A 26,562-nucleotide genomic window follows, 5' to 3' on the forward strand; every position below is an offset into this window, starting at 1 on the left:
TCTCACATTCATCAAAGTGCTGGCACTTGCAACTTACTTTGGCCCCATGGTGGATTATATCGCAGTGTTATAAATACAATGGCCTTTCTTTTCACATATTTAGAAAGCTCATGAAGTGAAAACGTTCTTTCCAGTTCATGTCTGCGTTCCACTGAGTGCTTTTGTTGGTTGTCGTGCTTTGTCAGCACTAATGTTTTGTCTCTCCTCCAATATGTCACTTACAGGAATATTTGGATTAGTCAGTGTGAGCATCAGCACGGAGGAAGGACGTGGCCGTGGTGAAGCAGTGGACCGATGAGGAAACTGACGTGCTGACAGGATGTTTCTGAGAGGTACACCAGTATTTACACACACACCTCTTTGTCAATGTGAGGTACCCCTTTTTAAGAGGAATTGTATTTTCCCTTAGGAACATTTAGAATAACTTGTCATTTACTTAATTAGGAATACTTATAAAAACTTGTCATTCACTTAATTTAAAGGTGCCATATGTAATAATTTCATGTCAAGTCATCAGTAAATGGCCCTGATATGGCAAAAGGCATTAATAAATCATGTTCTGTTCGAGTACCTCTATAACTGATAACAGTAGTTCAGCCGGGATATGCTCATTTCAAAATTAGATTTACAGCCCTTAAGTCTTGTTATTATTTTAATTTCGATGCCCCGACCTTTGACCAATTACAAAGTCCGTGAGTGTGTCACATCCAGGTTGCCAGTTACGCAGCGCCCTCTTTGTCGAGCAACTGTCACTGGTAAAGTTACTAAACATGTCGGACCTTAGTAAATCTAAAAGGTGTCGTTACAATTCTCAACTTATTCACGACAAAGCCAGGAACAAAACGAGGATTTGTATCAGGGATGCTTTTGAAAGATGGAGACGATTGAAGGCGGAGAAGACGCAAAACTTGCTAATTTTCTCCTCGATAGGTAAGTCAGGCATTTACGTTTTCTTATTACTTGTAATAAATGGAAAAATGGACATTTGGTATGTAAACTATATTGTCCAATACAGTCTATGACCTTGTCTAACAAAGCTGGTATGTTTGTGCAACGAATGCTTAGTGTGATGGTGCTTTGCTCCTAGTGTAATGCTTAGCATGCTAGCCCGGTCAATGACACATCGACATATAGGCTACTGTTAGCCTGTAGTATGTCGATGTGTATTCCAACTGACAGGGCAACATACATTTTCGACAAATAAAACCTATGAGTAGTGTCAGGGCCTATTTCGTTCTCAATATGCCGATACACTGAGGAAATGCGTTCCAACATTAGCATGGCTAATTGCGGTTTCTGGTACTGTATGTGCATCAAACGCATATGGTGTGGTATTTGCTTAGCACAATATAATACATTACATGTAATGATTTTCTCATTTGTGTATTGACATGATAGTAGGCTATATGATTTATGCGTAACATGGGTTGGCTCATAGGAAGAGAATGCAGTGCGTCAGGTTGGATGCTACATGGAGTTATGCTGAACAACATGTGGCGGTAATTTTACTGTTGGCCTTGACTTGCCATCAAAGTAGGCCTATGTGATGTATATATATTTCGATGGTGGTCCGTGCGGTCAAAATAGACCAGTGGTTCTTAACCTTGTTGGAGGTACCGAACCCCACCAGTTTCATATGCGCATCCTGCTAAACACCGACATTTATTTAATAATACCACCTTAACATTTGACAACCAAACAATTACACAAGGCGAATCAGTAAAGAATCTGGGTATTATCTTCGACCCAACTCTCTCGTTTGAATCACACATTAAGAGTGTTACTAAAACGGCCTTCTTTCATCTCCGTAATATCGCTAAAATTCGTTCTATTTTATCCACTAGCGACGCTGAGATCATTATTCATGCGTTCGTTACGTCTCGTCTCGACTACTGTAACGTATTATTTTCGGGTCTCCCTATGTCTAGCATTAAAAAATTACAGTTGGTACAAAATGCGGCTGCTAGACTTTTGACAAGAACAAGAAAGTTTGATCATATTACGCCTATACTGGCTCACCTGCACTGGCTTCCTGTGCACTTAAGATGTGACTTTAAGGTTTTACTACTTACGTATAAAATACTACACGGTCTAGCTCCGTCCTATCTTGTCGATTGCATTGTACCATATGTCCCGGCAAGAAATCTGCGTTCAAAGAACTCCGGCTTATTAGTGATTCCCAGAGCCCAAAAAAAGTCTGCGGGCTATAGAGCGTTTTCTATTCGGGCTCCAGTACTATGGAATGCCCTCCCGGTAACAATTAGAGATGCTACCTCAGTAGAAGCATTTAAGTCCCATCTTAAAACTCATTTGTATACTCTAGCCTTTAAATAGCCCCCCTGTTAGACCAGTTGATCTGCCTTTTCTTTTCTCCTCTGCTCCCCTTTTCCTTGAGGGGGGGGGGGCACAGGTCCGGTGGCCATGGATGAAGTGCTGGCTGTCCAGAGTCGGGACCCGGGGTGGACCGCTCGCCTGTGCATCGGCTGGGAACATCTCTGCGCTGCTGACCCGTCTCCGCTCGGGATGGTGTCCTGCTGGCCCCACTATGGACTGGACTCTTACTATTATGTTGGATCCACTATGGACTGGACTCTCACAATATTATGTCAGACCCACTCGACATCCATTGCTTTCGGTCTCCCCTAGAGGGGGGGGGGGGGTTACCCACATATGCGGTCCTCTCCAAGGTTTCTCATAGTCATTCACATCGACGTCCCACTGGGGTGAGTTTTTCCTTGCCCGTATGTGGGCTTTGTACCGAGGATGTCGTTGTGGCTTGTGCAGCCTTTTGAGACACTTGTGATTTAGGGCTATATAAATAAACATTGATTGATTGATTCACCGAACCCTTCTTTAGTGAAAAATATATATATATATTTTTTTCAAATTCAAGACAAAGTTATATGTTTTTGGTAACACTTTAGTATGGGGAACATATTATAAGTAACAAAGACTTAATTTAGAGTTATTTGGTTAGGGTTAGAGGGCTAGGGTTAGAGGGTTAGGGTTATAATAAGGCCATGCCGAATAAGGCATTAAGTACTTAATAATGACTAGTTAAGAGCCAATATGTTACTAATTTGCATGTTAATAAGCAACTAATTAATGGTGAATATGTTCCCCATACTAAAGTGTTACCATGTTTTTTTACTGGTGCACAAAATGAACCGTGCATGAATATATATATATATTTTTTTCAAATTCAAGACAAAGTTATATGTTTTTGGTAACACTTTAGTATGGGGAACATATTATAAGTAACAAAGACTTAATTTAGAGTTATTTGGTTAGGGTTAGAGGGTTAGGGTTATAATAAGGCCATGCCGAATAAGGCATTAATAAGTACTTAATAATGACTAGTTAAGAGCCAATATGTTGCTAATTTGCATGTTAATAAGCAACTAATTAATGGTGAATATGTTCCCCATACTAAAGTGTTACCATGTTTTTTTACTGGTGCACAAAATGAACCGTGCATGAACATCACCTTGTTCAAAGCACAAAACCAACACAGTGCATAAACTCACAACAAATTACACACCTGCAAATCAGTCTTGACTTCTGCTGTTGCCGTATCCGTAATACGCAGATAGGGAGAAGTTTTTCTTTAATCGATGAGTCGGGTGTGTCTTGAACTCCGCCGAACCCCTGAGCCCGACTCACCGAACCCCGAGGGTTCGATCGAACCCAGGTAAAGAACCACTGAACTAGACATTTTAACAGGTTAATGCCAACAATCTGTTCCGAATCCAGACAACAATATTGCTGCGTAACTTTACAAATACATTTGGCTAATCGACATCAGTAAAGTTTGGCATCATTACCGTATTTTTTGGACTATAAGTCGCAGTTTGGCCGGGCTCCAGTGCGATTTATATGTTTTTTTCCTTCTTTATTATGCATTTTCGGTAGGTGCGACTTATACTCCGGTGCGACGTATATTCCGAAAAATACGGTACTCAGTAAACCGTCTTGCAAGAAGCATGAACAAGAGAAACTTGTCGATTGCCATTTGAAGTGCCTTGGAGTAGGATTCGGCTGCGTATCTGGCAACCTCAGTCATGGAGAGTGGGAGGGGACTACAGAATTTTTGACCGTGATTGCAGTACCGTTTCTGGCCACATTACTACATATGGCACCTTTTTAACATAACTTCAAGAGACACAACATATTCACTAGCAGTTACTTTTAATTTTCGCACCAAAGTCGCCAGCGTGAGAGGCGAGTGTGCTGACTACCGGGCTAAAAGCCCCAGCCACTTAATAGCTAACATGGTGACTGTGAAAGCCATACTTGCCAACCCTCCCGGATTTTCCGGGAGACTCCCGAAATTCAGCGCCTCTCCCGAAAACCTCCCGGGACAAATTTTCTCCCGAAAATCTCCCAAAATTCAGGCGGACTCAGGTCCATGAGGACCTGAGTCCGCTAACCCACGATATAACCAGCATACCTGCCCAATCACGTTATAACTGTAGAATGATGGAGGGCGAGTTCTTGGTTTCTTATGTGGATTTATTGTTAGGCAGTTTCATTAACGTCCTCCCAGCGCGGCAACAACACACAACAACAGCAGTCACGTTTTTATATACTGTAAAGCAGTTCGTCTGCCGTAAACAGCAATGTTGTGACACTCTTAAACAGGACAATACTGCCATCTAGTGCATTTGATGAAAGCACTTTTGTGCGTGCCACACATCAATGCATCATCAGAGTTCAGCATGGTTAGAAAAATAGTGACAGAGAATAGAACAAGGATGGACAATTCAACCCTTAACTCAACAATGAGTAGATGAGTGGTATGTGTGTGTATATGTGTAAATAAATGAACACTGAAATTCAAGTATTTATTTTATATATATATACGTGTATATATATATATATATATATATATATATCTAGAATTCACTGAACGTCAAGTATTTGCTATATATATATATATATATATATATATATGTATATATATATATATATATATGAAATACTTGACTTGAATTCTAGCTGTAAATATACTCCTCCCCGTTTAGCCACGCCCCCAACCACGCCCCCTCCCACCCCGACCACGCCCACCCCCACCCCCTCCCCCCACCTCCCGAAATCGGAGGTCTCAAGGTTGGCAAGTATGGTGAAAGCATTCACACACAAGCACATAATGTGATGAAAATGATAACACTTTCTACTTCCTGTTTACAAAATCAAGTCAAATTCATATAAAATAAATTGAGTTTGAATTTGGGAGATATTCTCAATTCAATTTGGAATGTTGAGCAAGCCTGTTGTACACTGACTACTCTCAACAGTAAACCAGTTAATATTGTCCCTTGTCTATAATATTGCCATAAAAGTGCTTGTTGAAATGTGAATTCATGTAAATGGCAATTCCCTTTTACTTTGGCTGTAGCATTACTCGTGGCACTAAATCTTCCAAGGTTAACATCGACCTGGTTTTTCAGCAATTTTCCCCACTTTTCATTTCCACGAAAACCACCAACGAGAGCGCAGAGGCATGAGTTGAAATCAAGCGGCCGAATGAGAATCAAGCGGCGCCGGCTTCATTCGCCACCCCGTACACCCCTATGGCCTGCGGTCAGATTGCATTGTGTTCTCCTCGGGGGGGCCTCGGCCGATAAAGGCGGCGTCGATCAATAACCATTTCTTATCCGCGCCCTTCATCTTCACTCCATCAAAGGACGGGAGCTTCTTTCACAAGTGATTGTACCGCAGATAACCACCTGTTTGCACCACTTCAATCTTGGCGTCGGCGGGCATTTAGCGCTAACCCGCCTCACCTCCATCAGGACATTTTGATTGTGGACTCTCTCCACATCTCTCAGCGGCGGCCTCTCGTGCACGCCCAAAATGAACACGCGAGTGTGACAATTTGGTGACAAACATGTCAGTTCGCTTTAATGAGAGAGGCTCAGTCATAGCCATCAATCACGTTTTTGCATAACCGAGATGTTTCCTCTCCGCTGGCTGCGATTTTTTATTTATTTATTTAAATAAGACACTAATTAACTGGCTGCAAGAGCGGCTGCTTCACTCTTCATTAGCCTTTTGCAATCTCCTGAACGTGTTGCGTTCGGGTTACCATCAGTTTTACAAAAAAAAAAAAGGAACACTAGTGAGGATGATGAACATTTATGTTGAATTATTCTGTGGTGTAATTTACATTTCTGCGAATGCAGCTGAGATAGGCTCCAGCACCCCCCGCGACCCCGAAAGGGACAAGCGGTAGAAAATGGATGGATGGATGTTTGTGGCACCCCCAAAAGCGGGGGTCGGCAACCCGCGGCTCTAGAGCCACATGCGGCTCTTTAGCGCCGCCCTAGTGGCTCTCTGGAGCTTTTTCAAAAATGTATGAAAAATGGAAAAAGATGAGGGAAAAAAATATATATTTTTTGTGTTAATATGGTTTCTGTAGGAGGACAAACATGACACAAACCTCCCTAATTGTTATAAAGCACACTGTTTATATTAAACATGCTTCACTGATTCGAGTATTTGGCGAGCGCCGTTTTGTCCTAATAATTTTGGCGGTCCTTGAACTCACCGTAGTTTGTTTACATGTATAACTTTCTCCGACTTTCTGTTTTATGCCACTTCTTTTTCTGTCTCATTTTGTCCACCAAACTTTTAACGTTGTGCATGAAAGGTGAGTTTTGTTGATGTTATTGATTTGTGTGGAGTGCTAATCAGACATATTTGGTCACTGCATGACTGCAAGTTAATCGATGCTAACATGCTATTTAGGCTAGCTATATGTACATATTGCATCATTATGCCTCATTTTTAGCTATATTTGAGGTCATTTAGTTTCCTTTAAGTCCTCTTAATTCAATTTATATCTAATGACACACTATCTGTATGTAATATGGCTTTTAATTTTTTGCGGCTCCAGACAGATTTGTTTTTGTATTTTTGGTCCAATATGGCTCTTTCAACATTTTGGGTTGCCGACCCCTGCCCTATAGGTTACTTTGTAAGGCATGTCTGCGTACAGTGACGTTGCGCGATATATAGTGCATATGGAAAGTATTCACAATGCTTTTTTCCACAATTTATGTTACAGCCTTATTCCAAAATGGAATAAATTCATTTTTTCCCCTCAAAATTCTACACACAATACCCCATAATTACTATGTGATAGTTATTTTTTTTTAAATGTATTACAAATAAAAAACAAAGAAATGTCATGTGCATACATATTCACAGCCTCAATACTTTGTTGATGAACTTTGGGCAGCAATTACTTATCTTTGGGCAGTTTTGCCGATTCCTCTTTGCAGCACCTCTCAAGCTCCATCAGGTTGGTTGCGAAGCGTCGGTGCACAGCCATTTTCAGATCGCTCCAGAGATGTTCCATCGGATATTTTTCTGTAGCCTTCCCCAAAATTGTGCCTGGAGACCATCCTGTCTCCTTCGACTTCATTCTTGGTTTGTGCTCTGCCATGCACTGTCAAGTGTGGGACCTTAAAGGGGAACCTTATCACAATTTCAGAATGGTTAAAACCATTAAAAATCAGTTCCCAGTGGCTTATTATATTTTTCGAAGTTTTTTTCAAAATTTTACCCATCACGCAATATCCCTAAAAAAAAAAGCTTCAAAGTGCCTGATTTTAACCATCGTTATAAACACCCGTCCATTTTCCTGTGACGTCACATAGTGATGCCAACCCAAACAAACATCAATCAATCAATCAATCAATCAATCTTTATTTATATAGCCCTAAGTGTCTCAAAGGGCTGCACAAGCCACAACGACATCCTCGGTACAAAGCCCACATAAGGGCAAGGAAAAACTCACCCCAGTGGGACGTCGATGTGAATGACTATGAGAAACCTTGGAGAGGACCGCATATGTGGGTAACCCCCCCCCCCCTCTAGGGGAGACCGAAAGCAATGGATGTCGAGTGGGTCTGACATAATATTGTGAGAGTCCAGTCCATCGTGGATCCAACATAATAGTAAGAGTCCAGTCCATAGTGGGGCCAGCAGGACACCATCCCGAGCGGAGACGAGTCAGCAGCGCAGAGATGTTCTCAGCCGATGCACAGGCGAGCGGTCCACCCCGGGTCCCGACTCTGGACAGCCAGCACTTCATCCATGGCCACCGGACCTGTGCCCCCCCCCCCCTCAAGGAAAAGGGGAGCAGAGGAGAAAAGAAAAGAAACGGCAGATCAACTGGTCTAACAGGGGGGCTATTTAAAGGCTAGAGTATACAAATGAGTTTTAAGATGGGACTTAAATGCTTCTACTGAGGTAGCATCTCTAATTGTTACCGGGAGGGCATTCCAGAGTACTGGAGCCCGAATAGAAAACGCTCTATAGCCCGCAGACTTTTTTTGGGCTCTGGGAATCACTAATAAGCCGGAGTTCTTTGAACGCAGATTTCTTGCCGGGACATATGGTACAATGCAATCGACAAGATAGGACGGAGCTAGACCGTGTAGTATTTTATACGTAAGTAGTAAAACCTTAAAGTCACATCTTAAGTGCACAGGAAGCCAGTGCAGGTGAGCCAGTATAGGCGTAATATGATCAAACTTTCTTGTTCTTGTCAAAAGTCTAGCAGCCGCATTTTGTACCAATTGTAATCTTTTAATGCTAGACATAGGGAGACCCGAAAATAATACGTTACAGTAGTCGAGACGAGACGTAACGAACGCATGAATAATGATCTCAGCGTTGCTAGTGGATAAAATAGAACGAATTTTAGCGATATTGCGGAGATGAAAGAAGGCCGTTTTAGTAACACTCTTAATGTGTGACTCATAGGAGAGAGTTGGGTCGAAAATAATACCCAGATTCTTTACTGATTCGCCTTGTGTAATTGTTTGGTTGTCAAATGTTAAGGTGGTATTATTAAATAAATGTCGGTGTTTAGCAGGACCGATAATCAGCATTTCCGTTTTCTTGGCGTTGAGTTGCAAGAAGTTAGCGGACATCCATTGTTTAATTTTATTAAGACACGCCTCCAGCTGACTACAATCCGGCGTGTTGGTCAGCTTTAGGGGCATGTAGAGTTGGGTGTCATCAGCATAACAATGAAAGCTAACACCGTATTTGCGTATGATGTCGCCTAGCGGCAGCATGTAAATACTAAAGAGTGCAGGGCCAAGAACCGAACCCTGAGGAACTCCGCACGTTACCTTAACATAGTCCGAGGTCACATTATTATGGGAGACGCATTGCATCCTGTCAGTAAGATAAGAGTTAAACCACGACAAAGCTAAGTCTGACATACCAATACGTGTTTTGATACGCTCTAATAAAATATTATGATCGACGGTATCGAAAGCAGCGCTAAGATCAAGAAGCAGCAACATAGATGACGCATCAGAATCCATCGTTAGCAGTAGATCATTAGTCATTTTTGCGAGGGCTGTCTCCGTAGAGTGATTTGCCCTGAAACAGGATTGAAAAGGTTCACAGAGATTGTTAGACACTAAGTGTTCATTTAGCTGCTGTGCGACAATTTTTTCGAGGATTTTCGAAATAAAGGGAAGGTGGGACACCGGTCGGTAGTTTACCATGAGGTCAGGATCAAGGTTAGGTCTTTTGAGTAGAGGATGAATAACCGCTTTCTTGAATGCTAGGGGAACAGTGCCAGAGGAAAGTGATAAGTTTATAATATTTAGCACTGATGGACCTAATAATACAAAAAGCTCCTTGATAAGTTTCCCAGGAAGTGGGAACATGGCGGAAAAGAACAGCAAGCTATAGCGATATTAGCTCGGATTCAGACTCGGATTTCAGCGGCTTAAGCGATTCAACAGATTATAAATGTATTGAAACGGATGGTTGTAGTGTGGAGGCAGGTAGCGAAAACGAAATTGAAGAAGAAACTGAAGCTATTGAGCCATATCAGTTTGAACCGTATGCAAGCGAAACCGACGAAAACGACACGACAGCCAGCGACACGGGAGAAAGCGAGGACGAATTCGGCGATCGCCTTCTAAACAACGATTGGTATGTGTTTGTTTGGCATTGAAGGAAACTAACAACTATGAACTAGGTTTACAGCATATGAAGTACATTTGGCAACAACATGCACTTTGAGAGTGCAGACAGCCCAATTTTCATCAATTAATATATTCTGTAGACATACCCTCATCCGCGCTCTTTTCCTGAAAGCTGATCTGTCCAGTTTTGGAGTTGATGTCAGCAGGCCAGGGAAGCTAGGGTCGATATTCTTCTCTTGATCATCTTCGGTGGCATAAGGGACGGTGTGAGCCAAGACATCCAGGGGGTTTAGCTCGCTCGTCTGCGGGAACAAACTGCCGCCATTGCTTGCCGTACAACCGAAGCATGATGTCTCCAAGGTACGGAAAACAGTCGAAAAAACGGAAAATAACAGAGCTGATTTGACTCGGTGTTTGAGAAAATGCCGGATTGCTTCCCGATGTGACGTTACAACGCTCCGAGAGCGAATATTAGAAAGGCGTTTAATTCGCCAAAATTCACCCATTTAGAGTTCAGAAATCGGTTAAAAAAATATATGGTCTTTTTTCTGCAACATCAAGGTATATATTGACGCTTACATAGGTCTGGTGATAATGTTCCCCTTTAAATATAGACTATTGTTGTAACGATACCAATATTTTGGTACCGGTACTAAAATTATTTGTATACTTTTCGGTACTTCTCTAAATAAAGGGGACCACACAAAAATTGCATTATTGGCTTTATTTTAACAAACAATCTTAGGGTACATTAAACATATGTTTCTGATTGCAGTTAAGTCCTTAAATAAAATAGTGAACATACGAGACAACTTGTCTTTTAGTAGTAAGTAAACAAAGACTCCTAATTAAATAAGTCTGCTGACATATGCAGTAACATATTGTGCCATTTATCATTCTATTATGTTGTCAAAATTATTAAGAAAATGAAATATTAATCTACTTGTTCATGAACAAGTAGGACTTTGAATATGACCAATGCATGATCCTGTAACTACTTGGTATCGGATTTATACCCGAATTTGTGGTATCATCCAAAACTAATGTAAAGTATCAAACAACAGAAGAATAAGTGATTATTACATTTTAACAGAAGTGTAGATAGAACATGTTAAAAAAGAAAGTAAGCAGATATTAACAGTAAATGAAGAATAGATTAATAAGTCCTTAATAATTTTGATAAAATAATAAAAAATGATAAATGACACAATATGTTACTGCATTTGTCAGCAGCTAAAAAAGAGACAAGTTGTCTTGTATGTTCACTATTTTATTTAAGGACAAACTTGCAATAATAAACATATGTTTAATGACAACCCTAGTTTGACCTATGAAACTTGTCGGACGACCACAATTGCTGACAACACAACAGGGCAGGAGAAGTAAGCCAGTCAAATACTAGAATGATAAATGACACAATATGTTACTGCATACGTCAGCAGACTAAATTAGGAGCCTTTGTTTGCTTACTTACTAGTAAAAGACAAGTTGTGTTGTATGTTCACTATTTCATTATTTATTGTGCTTTTTACCACATCAAAAACTGTAAGATCAGCACTGTGTGAGAACATTTTAACAAGAAATGGGCAACAAATTATGTTAGTATCTGCTTTTAAATATTTAGGATTTTTAATTGATGACCACTTGAGTTTTAAGGAGCACATTCAGTATGTTGTAAAAAAACTGAAACTTTTACTGGGATTTTATTATAGAAACAAGTCTTGCTTTTCTTTTACTGTGAAACAGAAATTGGTGGAAACCTTTTTACCTGTTATTGACTATGGAGATGTGTTGTACATGAATGCTACTGCTGGTTGTCTCCACAAGCTGGATAGTGTGTACCACGGGGCACTGAGATTCATCACCAACTGCGCTCCCCTTACTCATCATTGTGTGTTATACTCAATGGTTAACTGGACATCTTTATGTGTTCGACGCCTCAATCATTGGTATGTTTTCATCTACAAAACCATTCTGGGTATCACTCCATCTTATCTGTCTTGTCTTTTAACAAAGAAACATGGAAGTCACAATCTTCGTTCAATGAATGTTCTGCAATTTGTCGTCCCCAAAGTAAGAACTGAACTGGGCAAGAAAGCATTTAGGTTTTCAGCACCGAAGGCTTGGAATAACCTACAATCGAATATTAAACTTCAAACCCTAGTTACGTTGAATGAGTTTAAAGCTTCTGTGAAAGGACTGCAGTCTACCTTGTCTGTATGCACATGTGTCATGTGAGCAAGTTTTAATGTTGTAAATGTGATGTTTTATGTATTTGTTTACTGTTTTTAATGTAACCTTGCTGCTGCCCTCTTGGCCAGGTCTCCCTTGGAAAAGAGATCTTTGATCTCAATGGGATTTTACCTGGTTAAATAAAGGCTAATAATAATTCAAGGACAAACATGAAATAAGAAACATATGTTTAATGTACCCTAAGATTTATTGTTAAAATAACGCCAATAAGGGAATTTTTTGTGGTCCCCTTTTATTTAGAAAAGTACTGAAAAGTATCGAAATAATTTTGGTACCGGTACCAAAATATTGGTTTTGGGACAACACTAGTGTGCGTATAGGTGTAGTAGTCCATTTTGTCTATAAGCTTTGAGGTCTCTCTGTTTGGCGTCACATAACAGTCAACATCTGTAGATCGGCATTGGTATTGGCCCTTCTCACTAATGGATGACCGATATCGAAGCCATGCTTCTGGACAATGATCATCCCTACGCCCCTGCAAAGATGTTTAGCTTGATGGCGGCCATTTGTTTCAACCAATATTGATCAAATTTGACACGCACATGCTTGTCGGTCAACTTAAGGCACGTACCAAATTTAGTGGTAATTCGGCAAAACACCTTAAAGGAACAGGAACAGGAAATACCTGAGTATATACAGTCTATACCAGGGGTCGGCAACCTTTACCACTCAAAGAGCCATTTTGACCAGTTTCACACATTAAAGAAAACAATGGGAGCCACAAAACTCTTTTAAAATTTAAAATGAAATAAACACTGCATACAAAGTTTTTTTTTTGCTTTGTGCTATGTATAAACCAGGGGTCTCAGACACGCGGCCCGCACCTTAATATGAAAATTTTATGTTAGTGCGGCCCGCGAGTTTTATATGAATGGCGCTTGACAGCGTCATACTTGCCAACCCTCCCGATTTTTCCCGGGAGACTCCCGAATTTCGTGGCAACTATTCTCTCGAATGCCTGCTGATTTTCACCCAAACAACAATAATAAGGGTGTGCCGTGATGGCATTGCCTTTAGCGCCCTCTACAAGTTGTACCAACAGCGTGCCAGCCCAATTACATGTCATATGAGGCTTCTGCAAACACACATGAGTGACTGCAATGCATACTTGGTCAACAGCCATACAGGTCACACTGAGGGTGGCCGTATAAACAACTTTAACACTCTTACTAATATGCGCCACACTGTGAACCCACACCAAACAAGAATGACAAACACATTTCGGGAGAACATCCGCCCACCTCCGTGCGTCGGTTGAGGTGGGCGGGGTTGGGGGGGGCGGGGTTTGGTGGTAGCAGGGGTGTATAATGTAGCCCGGAAGAGTTAGTGCTGCAAGGGGTTCTGGGTATTTGTTCTGTTGTGTTTATGTTGTGTTACGGTGCGGATGTTCTCCTGAAATGTTTGTCATTCTTGTTTGGTGTGGGTTCACAGTGTGGTGCATATTAGTAAGAGTGTTAAAGTTGTTTATACGGCCACCCTCAGTGTGACCTGTATGGCTGTTGACCAAGAATGCCTTGCATTCACTTGTGTGTGTGAAAAGCCGTAGATATTATGTGATTGGGCCGGCACGCAGATAGTATGGTGAAAAAGCGGACGCGACGACAGGTTGTAGAGGATGCTAAAGGTAGTGCCATCAGGGCACGCCCTCAATATTGTTGTCCAGGTGAAAATCGGAGAATGTTTGCCCCGGGAGAGGCACTGAAATCCGGAAGTCTCCCGGAAAAATCGGGACGGTCGGCAAGTATGCAGCTGAGCCGCATCAGAGTGATCAAAGAGCCGCATGCGGCTCCGGAGCCGCGGGTTGCAGACCCCTGGTCTATACATAAAGTACAGTACGTAACTGTGGACCGACCAGTGACCCTTTAATGAGAGTCTTCAAGAAAGTATGTCTGAGTTATTTAAAAGCTTGTCAGGTAGCCACCGTCATGACGATACATCGATCGCCACCTAGTCAATCCGCAGCTCCGCCATCAAGCGAGCACATGTGTTTTGATAACGTGTGTCGTTTCGGTAAAGAGTCTCCTGGAATAGCGTCCCGTTGACAAAGAGTATTTCTACTGATTGGAACCTTTTAGATTGATGCTCTGGGGTTCTAGAAGAAGCCTGAAGGACTTCTGGTTTGTCCGTCTGAGGACTGCTATCAGTGTGTATTGATTACTATCAATTTTATACCACATGTTGCAATGCACAAATAGAAGCACCCTAAAGAATATTTACTATGATAATCATTTTTGATTGACCCTGTCAAAGAAATAATAATAAAAATAGATGTTTTTCATGAAAATCAATATTTATGAAGATTTTTCCGCTGTTGCTTTCGGGACTGCCTTTCTTTTGTATCCGCATCCAGCCGACACATTAATCTCTCCCTCAGCGGCGTGGAGCGTCACTTCCCCCCCGATGGCTTCTGAAATGGGAATTCTGGGGGTTGGGCGAGGGAAGGAGGGGGATGTCTGTGCAGTGAGAATATTACCTGGAAGCGAAAAGGGGGTCCCTGAGCTAAGAGCAAGAGAAGAGTTCATGCGTTAGATTACAAATGCCCTCGCCTTGTCAAAAAGTAAATAAAAAAAATAAAAAAATGCCTGCTTAAAGCTTGACGCTAATTTGTTTGGACAAGCTTTATAATTTAATTCCATTGCCAAATTAACTTGCAGTATGAGAAGCTGGGATGGGATATGAGATCGGTGGAGTGTCCCGCCACGCTGCTGTGGCCTTCCCAGGTGGACTAAACTTTGACATCTGCAAATAAGAAACTCATGGCTATAAAATTGTGCGTGGTTAAAAACCCTCACTGGAATCCCAACACAATCGAAAGAAGCTTGCGATGATTAGGAAATCAGTGTGAGACCTCACTACTGTATTTTCCGGACTATAGAGCGCACCAGGATATAAGCCGCACCAACTAAATTTTAGAAGAAAAAAGTATTTTTCCATATGTCAGCCGCACCTGACTATAGGCAGCAGATGTATACATTGTGAAATTAGTTATTTATACAGAAAGATTTTGTAAATGTTTATTTAAATACCCTAATTGTTTCCAAACAGTGCCTGTGACACAGAGGTAAAACGGCTGATCAAACAAAACAGAAGTCATTGTCATGGACCTACTAGCCGTTAAACAGACTCAATAACTCCACGGTGACGTCTCGGTGAGTTTACTGAGGAATTTTTAAAACTGAAACAACACAAAAAGAATGCCATTGTAAGTTAATAACACTAACACAGACACTTGTAAACGTGTGAGCATATTAGCAAAATGTTTATTAGTTAACGACGCTCGCTTGATTACATTACCACAGCACTTGCAAAAAAGCATGAAAACTCTCCTACAGACATCACTGATGGGACGGTTTAGTAAGTATGAATAGTTTTTGTTACATCGTAAAACTTACAAACGTTGCTCGGGGTGATGAATGAAGAATCCATATGCATACTTGCCAACCTTGAGACCTCCAAATTCGGGAGTTGAAATTCAAGTATTTCTTATATATATATATATATATAGTATATATAAGAAATACTTGAATTTCAGTGAATTCTAGCTATAAATATATCCCCCCCCTCCCACCAAACTCCCGAATTGGGAGTATTTCTTATATATATACTGTATATATATATATATATATATTTTTTTTTTTTGAAATTCAAGTATTTCTTATATATATATATATATATATATATATATATATATATATAAGAAATACTTGAATTTCAAATGTGTGTGTGAATGGGTAAATGTGGAAGTAGTGTCAAAGCGCTTTGAGTACCTTGAAGGTAGAAAAGCGCTATACAAGTACAACCCATATATATATATATATATATATATATATATATATATATATATATACATATACATACAGACACATAACACTCCTCTATTCATTGTTGTATTTGAAAGTGCAATGCTTTGCAGCCAGTAGCACAGCCTTTGAAGGAGCGTAGGTACGGGCAGTGTAATATTTTAGGTTGGAGTCAATAACCAGGCAAGGTGATGAAGTTACGTCTCTTTACTTCATACTTCAGAACCGACTCCCACACTTGCCCATGACAAATTTGTGCTTTGTTTTAAAGATGTGATATTTGCATTTACGCTATATGAAAACAAATTTGAAAAGGAATTTTACCTTTGCAATCTCATTATACTATTGGCTAAGTTTTATATTCATAAATGTAAGTTTCTCAATACCCGACCTGTTTTTTGTGCCTTTAAAAACCTCACAATACGAAGGTCCTGAGTAGTCTTGGGTTCAATCCCGGGCTCGGGATCTTTCTGTGTGGAGTTTGCATGTTCTCCCCGTGACTGCGTGGGTTCCCTCCGGGTACTCCGGCTTCCTCCCACTTCCAAAGACATGCACCTGGGGATAGGTTGATTGGTAACACTAAATTGGCCCTAGTGTGTGGATGTGAGTGTGAATGTTGTCTGTCTGTCTGTGTTGGCCCTGCGATGAGGTGGCGACTTGTCCGGGGTGTACCCCGCCTTCCGCCCGATTGTAGCTGAGATGGGCTCCAGCGCCCCCCGCGACCCCAAAGGGAATAAGCGGTAGAAAATGGATGGATGGATGGATGGATAAAAAAGATTTAGAACTTTACATTAAAACACTCTTTACCTCTAACAACCAAAAAGCTGTGAAAACGACGATGCTGTGCTCCAAATTTGGATAATTTACGGAACTTGTGTGAGCCTATGGCTTTACATTTTGTTACATATATATATATATATATATATATATATATATATATATATATATATATATATATATTTTGCATTCTTCTTTAGTTGCTTTATTGAGTTTACAAACCCCCTGGCGCTATTTTGTACTGTTTTTGTACTGTTTCTGTACTTGTTTTGATTTTTAAAAAACATTTTTTTACTGTATGTTGAATGTTATAAATAAAGGTTTTGGGGAAAAAAAAAAGAAAAAAAAAGTCTCCCACACTTTGCTGTCGGGGTGCACAATACAACGTAAACCGTTGGCCAACCAAAAAGTAACCACAGAACACTATACGGTATAGTGTTCTGTGGTTACCTTTTGGTCGGCCAAGCAGACGTGACGACAAGCTGTCCTCACTCAGGTCCGCACGGACCTGGAGGGGGCGTGCCTTAAGTCTGGCTGGAAATCGGGAGAAATTCGGGAGAATGGTTGTCCCGGGAGATTTTCGGGAGAGGCACTGAAATTCGGGAGTCTCTCGGAAAATTCGGGAGGGTTGGCAAGTATGTCCATATGAGTAGTAATGCTATTGATGGCCAGAAGACCGAACGGCACTTCTACTTCCAGATGAAAACGCTAAAAAGAACAACACAACAGCACCAGCAGTGGGTGAACTTGTCCAAAAGATGGCGCTATACCACAAACGGTAACACACTATTTTGGTGTCTTTCCTTTTTTTTTTTTTTTTTTTTTTTCAACTATTTGTATTATGACTGTCAGCGAAGAAGAATCCATAAATTATCAGCATCGTTTTATAAACTGCATGGTTCAAAGCGTAGGAAAAATGTAGCGGCTTATAGTCCGGAATTTACAGTAGTCTTCTTTGAGTCTAAGTCGGCCATTGTTGGGACAATTAAATAGATTTTATTTAGCAAACGTTTCTTACCTCTGCCAGGAGGTTATGTAATATCCAGGGGTTGTCAGCTAATTAGGGTGCGTTGCATTTGTACTGGGGAGTTTCTAGTCGGAAATGTCCACTGAAATGCCCCCAAGGTCAGATTTTCTACTCACCACCCAAAGTTGGCTTTCAAAGATAGCTGCTCTGAGTATAAACAATCTTAGAAGTTTCTGGAATATCTGCTATTAGCACTTCTGACAAATCGCACTAAATCAGCCATAGAAGATGTTAGGGCTGCGAATCTTTGGGTGTCCCACGATTCGATTCAGTATTGATTCTCGGGGTCACGATTCGATTCTATATCGATTTTTTCCAATTCAACACGATTCTCGATTCAAAAACGATACTTTCCCGATTCAAAACGATTCTCTATTCATTCAATACATAGGATTTCATCAGGATCTACCCCAGTCTGCTGACATGCAAGCAGAATAGTAGATTTTTGTAAAAAGCTTTTATAGTTGTAAAGGACAATGTTTTATCAACTGATTGCAATAATGTAAATTTATTTTAACTATTAAATGAACCAAAAATATGACTTATTTTATCTTTGTGAAAATATTGGACACAGTGTGTTGTCAAGCTTATGAGATGCGATGCAAGTGTAAGCCACTGTGACACTATTCTTTTTTTATTTTTATAAATGTCTAATGATAATGTCAATGAGGGATTTTTAATCACTGCTATGTTGAAATTGTAACTAATATTGATACTGTTGTTGATGATATTCATTTTTGTTTCACTACTTTTGGTTTGTTCTGTGTCGTGTTTGTGTCTCCTCTCAATTGCTCTGTTTATTGCAGTTCTGAGTGTTGCTGGGTTGGTTTGGTTTTGGAATTGGATTGCATTGTTATGGTATTGATGTGTATTGTTTTGTTGGATTGATTAATTAAAAAAATAATAAATGAAAAAAAAAAATAGTTTAAAAAAAAATGAAAATCAATACTGAATCGCACATCATGAGAATCGCAATTCGAATACATTTTTTCCCACACCCCTAGAAGATGTATTGTTTGACTTATATTTATGATAATGTTACTTTAGTGTGGTATATGCCTTCTACATTCAATAGCGTCTGAGAGAATAATTTTGTGGTTACTAATGTGAGAGCATTTCAATAAGTATGTAAGAGGTAATTCTGAATAATGTCCCTAATGGCCCCTCATAGCCTTGCCTCCACCCACAGAGAGAAAAAGAGTAGTCGACTTACAAGAGGGTTGACTTTGTTTATTTTGTTCCACTATAGATTGTAAGGGTGGGAATCTTTGGCCACCTTATGATTCAGGAGCTAAGATTCGATTAAAAATCGATTATTGATGCATCTTTAGTTCATGTTTATTGATGCAGTATTACATTTATTTTTGTTTCACTTAATAAGCGTTCATCACTTGCAACTTAAAAAAAACCCATTTGGAATAATAAACCGTTAAATTAATTCCCATTTTTATTAAATTAATGAACATGTGTCCAAAACTGGACCATAATTAAATAAAGAAGCTGGTCCGATCTCTCGGTGAGGTGGCTCGCTGCAGTCAGCCACATTTTAGAACTGTCTGCATTACTTTATTTACAATAAATAAATCGATTATCGACGTTTAGTCATCAATTCGATAATCTTCCATGTCCGAATTGCGATGCATCTAAAAATTCCCCCACCTCTAATAGCTCAAAAAGTTACGGGCACATTTTAATTAAGCTTTCATAAATTGTTGAAAATGGACTACAGTCTGGATTTAGGATTTTTTTTTACTATTGAGAGGTTGTGCCTGGTCCAGGTTTTTGCTTTTTTTTTTTTTCTCGTTAAAATTGTTTTTGTATCATTCTGATGCCTGCATAGTTTACACTTCATAGAAACTGTTTGAATAAGGGCAGGAAGTTAGCTAGATTGAAAAGCAACTAATCTAACCTAATTTCTACAATATTAAAAACATGAACTCATCATTGTTCTTCTCTCCTCTGCCTTTCATGAGGCCGTGTTGTCCTGTTCCGATAAAACTACTGCAATGTCCATGGTGTTTTACTTTGGAGGGCCACAGAAAGCAGCTTTTAAAATGTGACTGTAAAGCAACACCTATGCAAAATTTGGACCATAGCACCACCATGACATGTCATGTAGACCACAAGGAAGTGTTTTAAATGTAGATTAAAGATCATAATATACGACCCCTTAAGGATGATGATTGACGATCCAATTTAAGGACCTTTTTCACAATCCTCTTTATCCACTCTTCAGCCTTTCACACAGAACCCAGCAATAGTGAGACATACGGCAACAAAGCATCCAGCAATCATATAATCACGGGTGTCAATATCGGTGGGTTTGACCTAGGGTTGTACGCAATGTTCCCTCTAAGGTGCAATTGCGCACTGCTCAAGCATCCTCTGCGCCAGCAAATCTATGTCACGCACAAAATCAAATAAAAAAATAAGCGCATAACAATTTTCGACACACGGACACGACAGAGAAAACCGTTTTCGTCAACATTGTTCAAATATTGTAACGTCTGTCGAGACGCTTTGAGGACATGAATTCCATCCATCACTTAACTGAGCAAAACTCTTTATTGTCGGCCATAAACACATCACCAAAACATTAGTAAAAAAAAATTATATCTAGCAAAACTGGTCATTTTCTGCAGTACAAACCAGACCAAAAGCAACTTTGTTATATCAACAGCAGCCGCTCGCTCTTTCTCACTTGCACCAACACATGCACATATGGCACTTAGCCAGTGATGCGTTTACAGCCACACAAAAAGTCGGACAACTCAAACACCACACAGAAAGTGTAATTCCAGGTCATTACACTATGATTTACCAATCAAATGTGTGCTTATTCTAGTGTCATTTATTAGGAATATTAATTTATAAATATTAATGATGAAATGCTGTTGGTATATTAAATAAATACTAATAAAAATATATGTTTTTACAAACAGGAAGTTGCAGGAATGTACACATGATCCCCTGCTTACATCTCATTGTGCAACATGTGAATGTTTTAATGGGAACTAAATGCAATGTGTGAAAGGGATACAAATTATTTCCAAAGCAGGACCTCCACCCAGACAAACAATACAAGTACACAGTTCATGAAAAACAATGTTTTTTGTTATTGTCATTGTAAGTGGGCCTAAACACTTATAATAGAAATGGAAATGACTGCTGTCATTTGATTATAATAATAAGAGAATGTTGTCTGTCTATCAGTGTTGGCCCTGTGATGAGTTGGGGACTTGTCCAGAGTGTACACCGCCTTCCGCCCGAAGGCAGCTGAGATAGGCTCCAGCATCCCCCGCGCCTCCGAAAGGGACAAGCTGTAGAAAATGGATGAATGGATGGAGATTGAACTTATTTAGTCAGGTTTGGGACAGGTGTGCTGCTGGTGTAGCCACAGTGTGCACATCTGATGTTGCTCACATGGACTCCACTGAATGCTCAGGGAGTTTTTGCGTTTGCTCACACACATGAAAAATTAGAGGGAACATTGGTTGTACGGTATACCGGTATTAGTATAGTCCCGCGATACTAATGAATCATATTCGGTACTATACCGCCTCTAAAAAGTACCGGTCCACCACCCCCCCGCCGTCATCACATCGTGACATTGATGGTTTACGAGCAGAGGAGCATGTACAAGCAGACACAGTGTGTAGACAGAAAAGGGAGAACGGACACATTTTGGCTTAAAAACTAATGATAAAGGTGAAGTTATAACAAGGAAGAGGTGCTTTAAGACATGGCTAACTAGCTAGTGGCTAAAGTCCATCCGCAGTCGGCAGTGTTTTAGCTACTTCTAAATCACTAATCCTCACCTCCATGGCGACAAATAAAGTACGTTTCTTACAAGTATCATCCCTGCAGGACAAGGAATAGCTAAACATGCTTCACTACACACCGTAGCTCACCGGCGTCAAAATGTAAACAAACGCCATTGGTGGATCTACACCTAACATCCACTGTAATGATACCAAGTACAGGAGCGTATCTAATCGATACTACTATGATAACATCAATATTTTTTAGCATCGCATCTTCTTTCATTTAAAAAAAAATATTATGTTTATAAACTCAGGAAATATGTTCCTGGACACATGAGGACTTTGAATATGATCAATGTATGATCCTGTAACTACTTGGTATCGGATTGATGCTCAAATTTTTGGTATCATCCAAAACTAATGTAAAGTATCAAACAAGGGAAGAATAAGTGATTATTACATTTTAACAGACGTGTAGATAGAACATGTTAAAAGAGAAAGTAAGCAGATATTAACAGTAAATGAACAAGTAGATTAATCATTTTCTACCATTTTCTCCTTAATAATTTTGACAAAATAATAGAATGGGAAATGACAGAATATGTTACTGCATACGTCAGCAGACTAAATTAGGAGCCTTTGTTTGCTTACTTACTACTAAAAGACAAGTTGTCTTGTATGTTCACTGTTTTATTTAAGGACAAACTTGCAATAAGAAACATATGTTTAATCGGGACAACACTTGTTTGACCTATGAAACATGTTGAACGACCACAATTGCCGACAACACAACCGGGCAGGAGAAGTCAGTCCACCAAGTCCTCCTCGCTGTGTTTCAGCTCTGATCCTACCCCTGTAATGTAGAAAATTGACGGCTTGACTTGGTGCGCCATTCAGACGGGAAAAAAAAGGCTGAAAATGTCTGCTTTTAGAGGCCGGGCTTAACAAGAAGAGACCGCCTTCAATTGTGGGCTCAGTATGAAGAGAAGCGAGTCCAACTTTATTTAAATGGAACTCTTATCTCCTGGCGGCACCAGCTGTGGCTCCTTATTACTCACAGAGATTGTATTTGACATATTTGGAGTTACGATTTTAGAGTTGGAGAGCGGACTTTTCACTGGTTCTGAAGGGAGAGCAGTTATGGGCCATTACGCTGAATCTTGCACAGGACATACAGTGAATACATTCATAATCAAATTAAGTGTAAAATATATTTTTTCCCAAATAAAACTGTTGACACAACACTCATGATGTCGTCAAAACTCACCTTTAAAGGGGAACATTATCACAATTTCAGAAGGGTTAAAACCATTAAAAATCAGTTCCCAGTGGCTTATTTTTTTTTTCGAAGTTTTTTTCAAAATTTTACCCATCACGCAATGTCCCTAAAAAAAGCTTCAAAGTGCCTGATTTTAACCATCGTTATATACACCCGTCCATTTTCCTGTGACGTCACATAGTGATGCCAATACAAACAAACATGGCGGAAAGAACCGCAAGATATAGCGACATTAGCTCGGATTCAGACTCGGATTTCAGTGGCTTAAGCGATTCAACAGATTACGCATGTATTGAAACGGATGGTTGTAGTGTGGAGGCAGGTAGCGAAAACAAAATTGAAGAAGAAACTGAAGCTATTGAGCCATATCAGTTTGAACAGTATGCAAGCGAAACCGACGTAAACGACACGACTGCCAGCGACACGGGAGAAAGCGAGGACAAATTCGGCGATCGCCTTCTAACCAACGATTGGTATGTGTTTGTTTGGCATGAAAGGAAACTAACAACTATGAACTAGGTTTACAGCATATGAAATACATTTGGCAACAACATGCACTTTGAGAGTGCAGACAGCCCAGTTTTCATCAATTAATATATTCTGTAGACATACCCTCATCTGCTCTCTTTTCCTGAAAGCTGATCTGTCCAGTCCAGTTGGAAATGCATCTGCTTTGAGTGTCGCAGGATATCCACACATTCTTGCCATCTCTGTCGTTGCATAGCTTTCATCGGTAAAGTGTGCGGAACAAACGTCCAATTTCTTGCCACTTTCGCATCTTTGGGCCACTGGTGCAACTTGAATCCGTCCCTGTTCGTGTTGTTACACCCTCCGACAACACACCGACGAGGCATGATGTCTCCAAGGTACGGAAAACAGTCGAAAAAAACGGAAAATAACAGAGCTGATTTCACTCGGTGTTTGTAATGTGTTTGAGAAAATGGCGGATTGCTTCCCGATGTGACGTCACGTTGTGACGTCATCGCTCCGAGAGCGAATAATAGAAAGGCGTTTAATTCGCCAAAATTCACCCATTTAGAGTTCGGAAATGGGTTAAAAAAAAAAAAAGGTCTTTTTTCTGCAACATCAAGGTATATATTGACGCTTACATAGGTCTGGTGATAATGTTCCCCTTTAAGCATTCATACACATTTTGGACTCTGCCACCACCATTGCCCCGATCATCACGCACATAATAAACCTCTCAATTACTCAAGGCCAAGTACCAAAAGATTTCAAGATAGCAAGAGTAACTCCCCTCTTTAAAAAAGGAAGCAAATTAGAACCTGGCAACTACCGACCTGTTTCTATTCTCAGTTCCATTTCGAAAGTAATGGAAAAAATAGTTTATGAACAGGTCGATAGTTACTTTGCCACTAAGAAACTCATGTACAAATTCCAATCCGGCTTCAGAACTAACCACTCCACTGACACATGCCTTCTCTATCTGACCGACCACATCAAACATGAGGTGGACGCGGGCAAATACTGCGGCATGGTCATGCTGGATCTTCAGAAGGCCTTTGACACCGTTGACCACGTTATACTGTTGGATAAGCTCAGAGCGATCGGATTTGATAAAACCTCATCGAGCTGGATGCAATCTTACTTGGAGGGGAGGAAACAGGTGGTTGAGTTGAACGGCACCGTGTCCCCCCCCCCTCTCAGTAAGCTGTGGAGTCCCCCAAGGCAGTATATTAGGGCTTTTACGACATGTCATCAGCATGTTACTGTAAATTGTTTTTGTTTGCGGATGACTCGGCAAGAACAAGTCACAGGTGGAGAAAATCCTCAGTGTTGAACTCTGTAGAATTTGCACCTCACTCGCTGACAACAAGCTATCCATACACTTGGGTAAAACGGAATCCATCCTGTTTGGGTCCCACATCAACCTTAAGAAAGTCAATGACTTCACTATAAAAGTGGGTGACATTGTTATCACCAGGAAGGATGAGGTCACCTACCTAGGTTCCATTCTAGAGGCTAATCTTTCCTGTGATAAAATGGCAACCAAGGTAATCAAAAAGGTCAACCAACGAACGAGATTTCTCGATAGAATCTCCTCTCTGGTCAACAAAAGCACCATGAAGATTCTGGTGGGAACTCTCGTTCAACCCTTTTGCGATTACGCATGCACCTCCTGGCACCCTAGCACAAAACCCTCAAATCTAGACTTCAAACATCCCAGAACAAGCTAGTCAGATTACTTCTAGACCTCCACCCCAGATCTCACCTCACTCCTACCCACTTCTCCAAAGTGGGCTGGCTCAGGGTGGAGGACAGAGTAAAACAACTTGCACTGAGCCTAGTCTATAAAATCCGCTACACCTCCCTGATACCGAAGTACATGTCAAACTACTTCCTTAACGTAAATGACCGCCATAACCACAACACCAGGGGGAGCTCCACTAACCACGTTAAACCCAGATTCCGATCTAACAAATGTCTTAACTCATTCTCTTTCTATGCCACTTCAATATGGAATGCACTCCCAACAGGTGTAAAAGAAAGGGCATCTCTATCCTCCTTCAAAACCGCACTAAAAGAACACCTCCAGGCAACTTCAACCCTAAACTAACACCCTCCCTTCCTCATCATACCTCTTCGGATTGTAAATAATCAAATGTAAATAATCAAATGTAGACACTTTTTCTTATAATTTCTGATCTCTCTCTCTATGTCCACATCCTACCAAGTCAGACCTACACTGTTTCAATGTCAATTTCTCTGATGATGCAATTGTTGATGACTGAAGTGTTGATACCAACCAAACCTAACCCCCCCCCTCCATATCCCACACCCCAGATTGTAAATAGTGTAAATAATTCAATGTATATACTGTGATGAGTATCTTGTGTGATGACTGTATTATGAAAATAGTATATATCTGTATCATGAATCAATTTAAGTGGACTTAAACAAGTTGAAAGACTTATTCGGGTGTTGTCATTTAGTGGTCAATTGTACGGAATATGTACTTCTCTGTGCAACCTACTAAAAAGTTTCAATCAATCAATCAATCAAATGTGATGCGTAGTGGAAAGATAAAAATAGTATATATATCTTTATGGCAACATGTAAAAAAAAAATTCTTAGTTTCACTTTTGAATCTCATCTTTGTATGGTTTTAAATGTGTTTTACGTGTGATTTAAAACATATTTCAAACATATGATAGTCCATGTACGTGGGCCAGGGGCCTTTCAGTAGTCTAATAATAATACATTGGCAATATTAAAGGCCAAATCCTGTTGAGTGCCACACAAGCCTGGGCCAAGCGGCCATGTTTCACGCAATCATGTATGATTCTATGCTAAAAACTCACTCTTCTTACTCCCAGTGCTGTTCCTGAAATGAATCATTGTCAGCTTCAGAAACTTGTCATAAATAAAATAAAGTTTCAATATGTATGCATTATCAAATGTAGAAGCCTGATCTACTCACTAAACATACACTAACTAACTGGTCTACTGAAGGATTTTGTCTGTTAAAGGGGAACTGCAGTTTTTGGGGAATTTTGCCTATCGTTCACAATCACTGTGATCATTAAATAAATAATTATTATATTAAATAAATGCGATCAAAAGTTTGCTTCCAATTTATCCTATGAAAGCCGCGCAATTCCACCAACATTAAGGTTTTATATACATGATGTAAGTTACATTTAATATTTATGTACTTTGATAATTTTAAGCATACGCG

The 26,562-nt window shown here is 40.1% G+C and overlaps 1 protein-coding gene across 1 annotated transcript in view; it reads left to right on the plus strand.

The window, feature by feature from the left end:
* The first annotated feature begins 224 nt into the window (after window positions 1–224).
* The window catches only part of robo1 (roundabout, axon guidance receptor, homolog 1 (Drosophila)), a 697,256-nt gene continuing 670,918 nt past the window's right edge, over window positions 225–26,562 (plus strand). Inside the window, exon 1 of the mRNA XM_061972616.1 lies at window positions 225–332. The gene's annotated coding sequence lies outside the window, so the exon portion shown is untranslated. The remainder of the gene's footprint in view (window positions 333–26,562) is intronic.

The sequence above is a fragment of the Nerophis lumbriciformis genome, linkage group LG17 (genome assembly GCF_033978685.3).
Source record: "Nerophis lumbriciformis linkage group LG17, RoL_Nlum_v2.1, whole genome shotgun sequence".
Taxonomy (NCBI): domain Eukaryota; kingdom Metazoa; phylum Chordata; class Actinopteri; order Syngnathiformes; family Syngnathidae; genus Nerophis; species Nerophis lumbriciformis.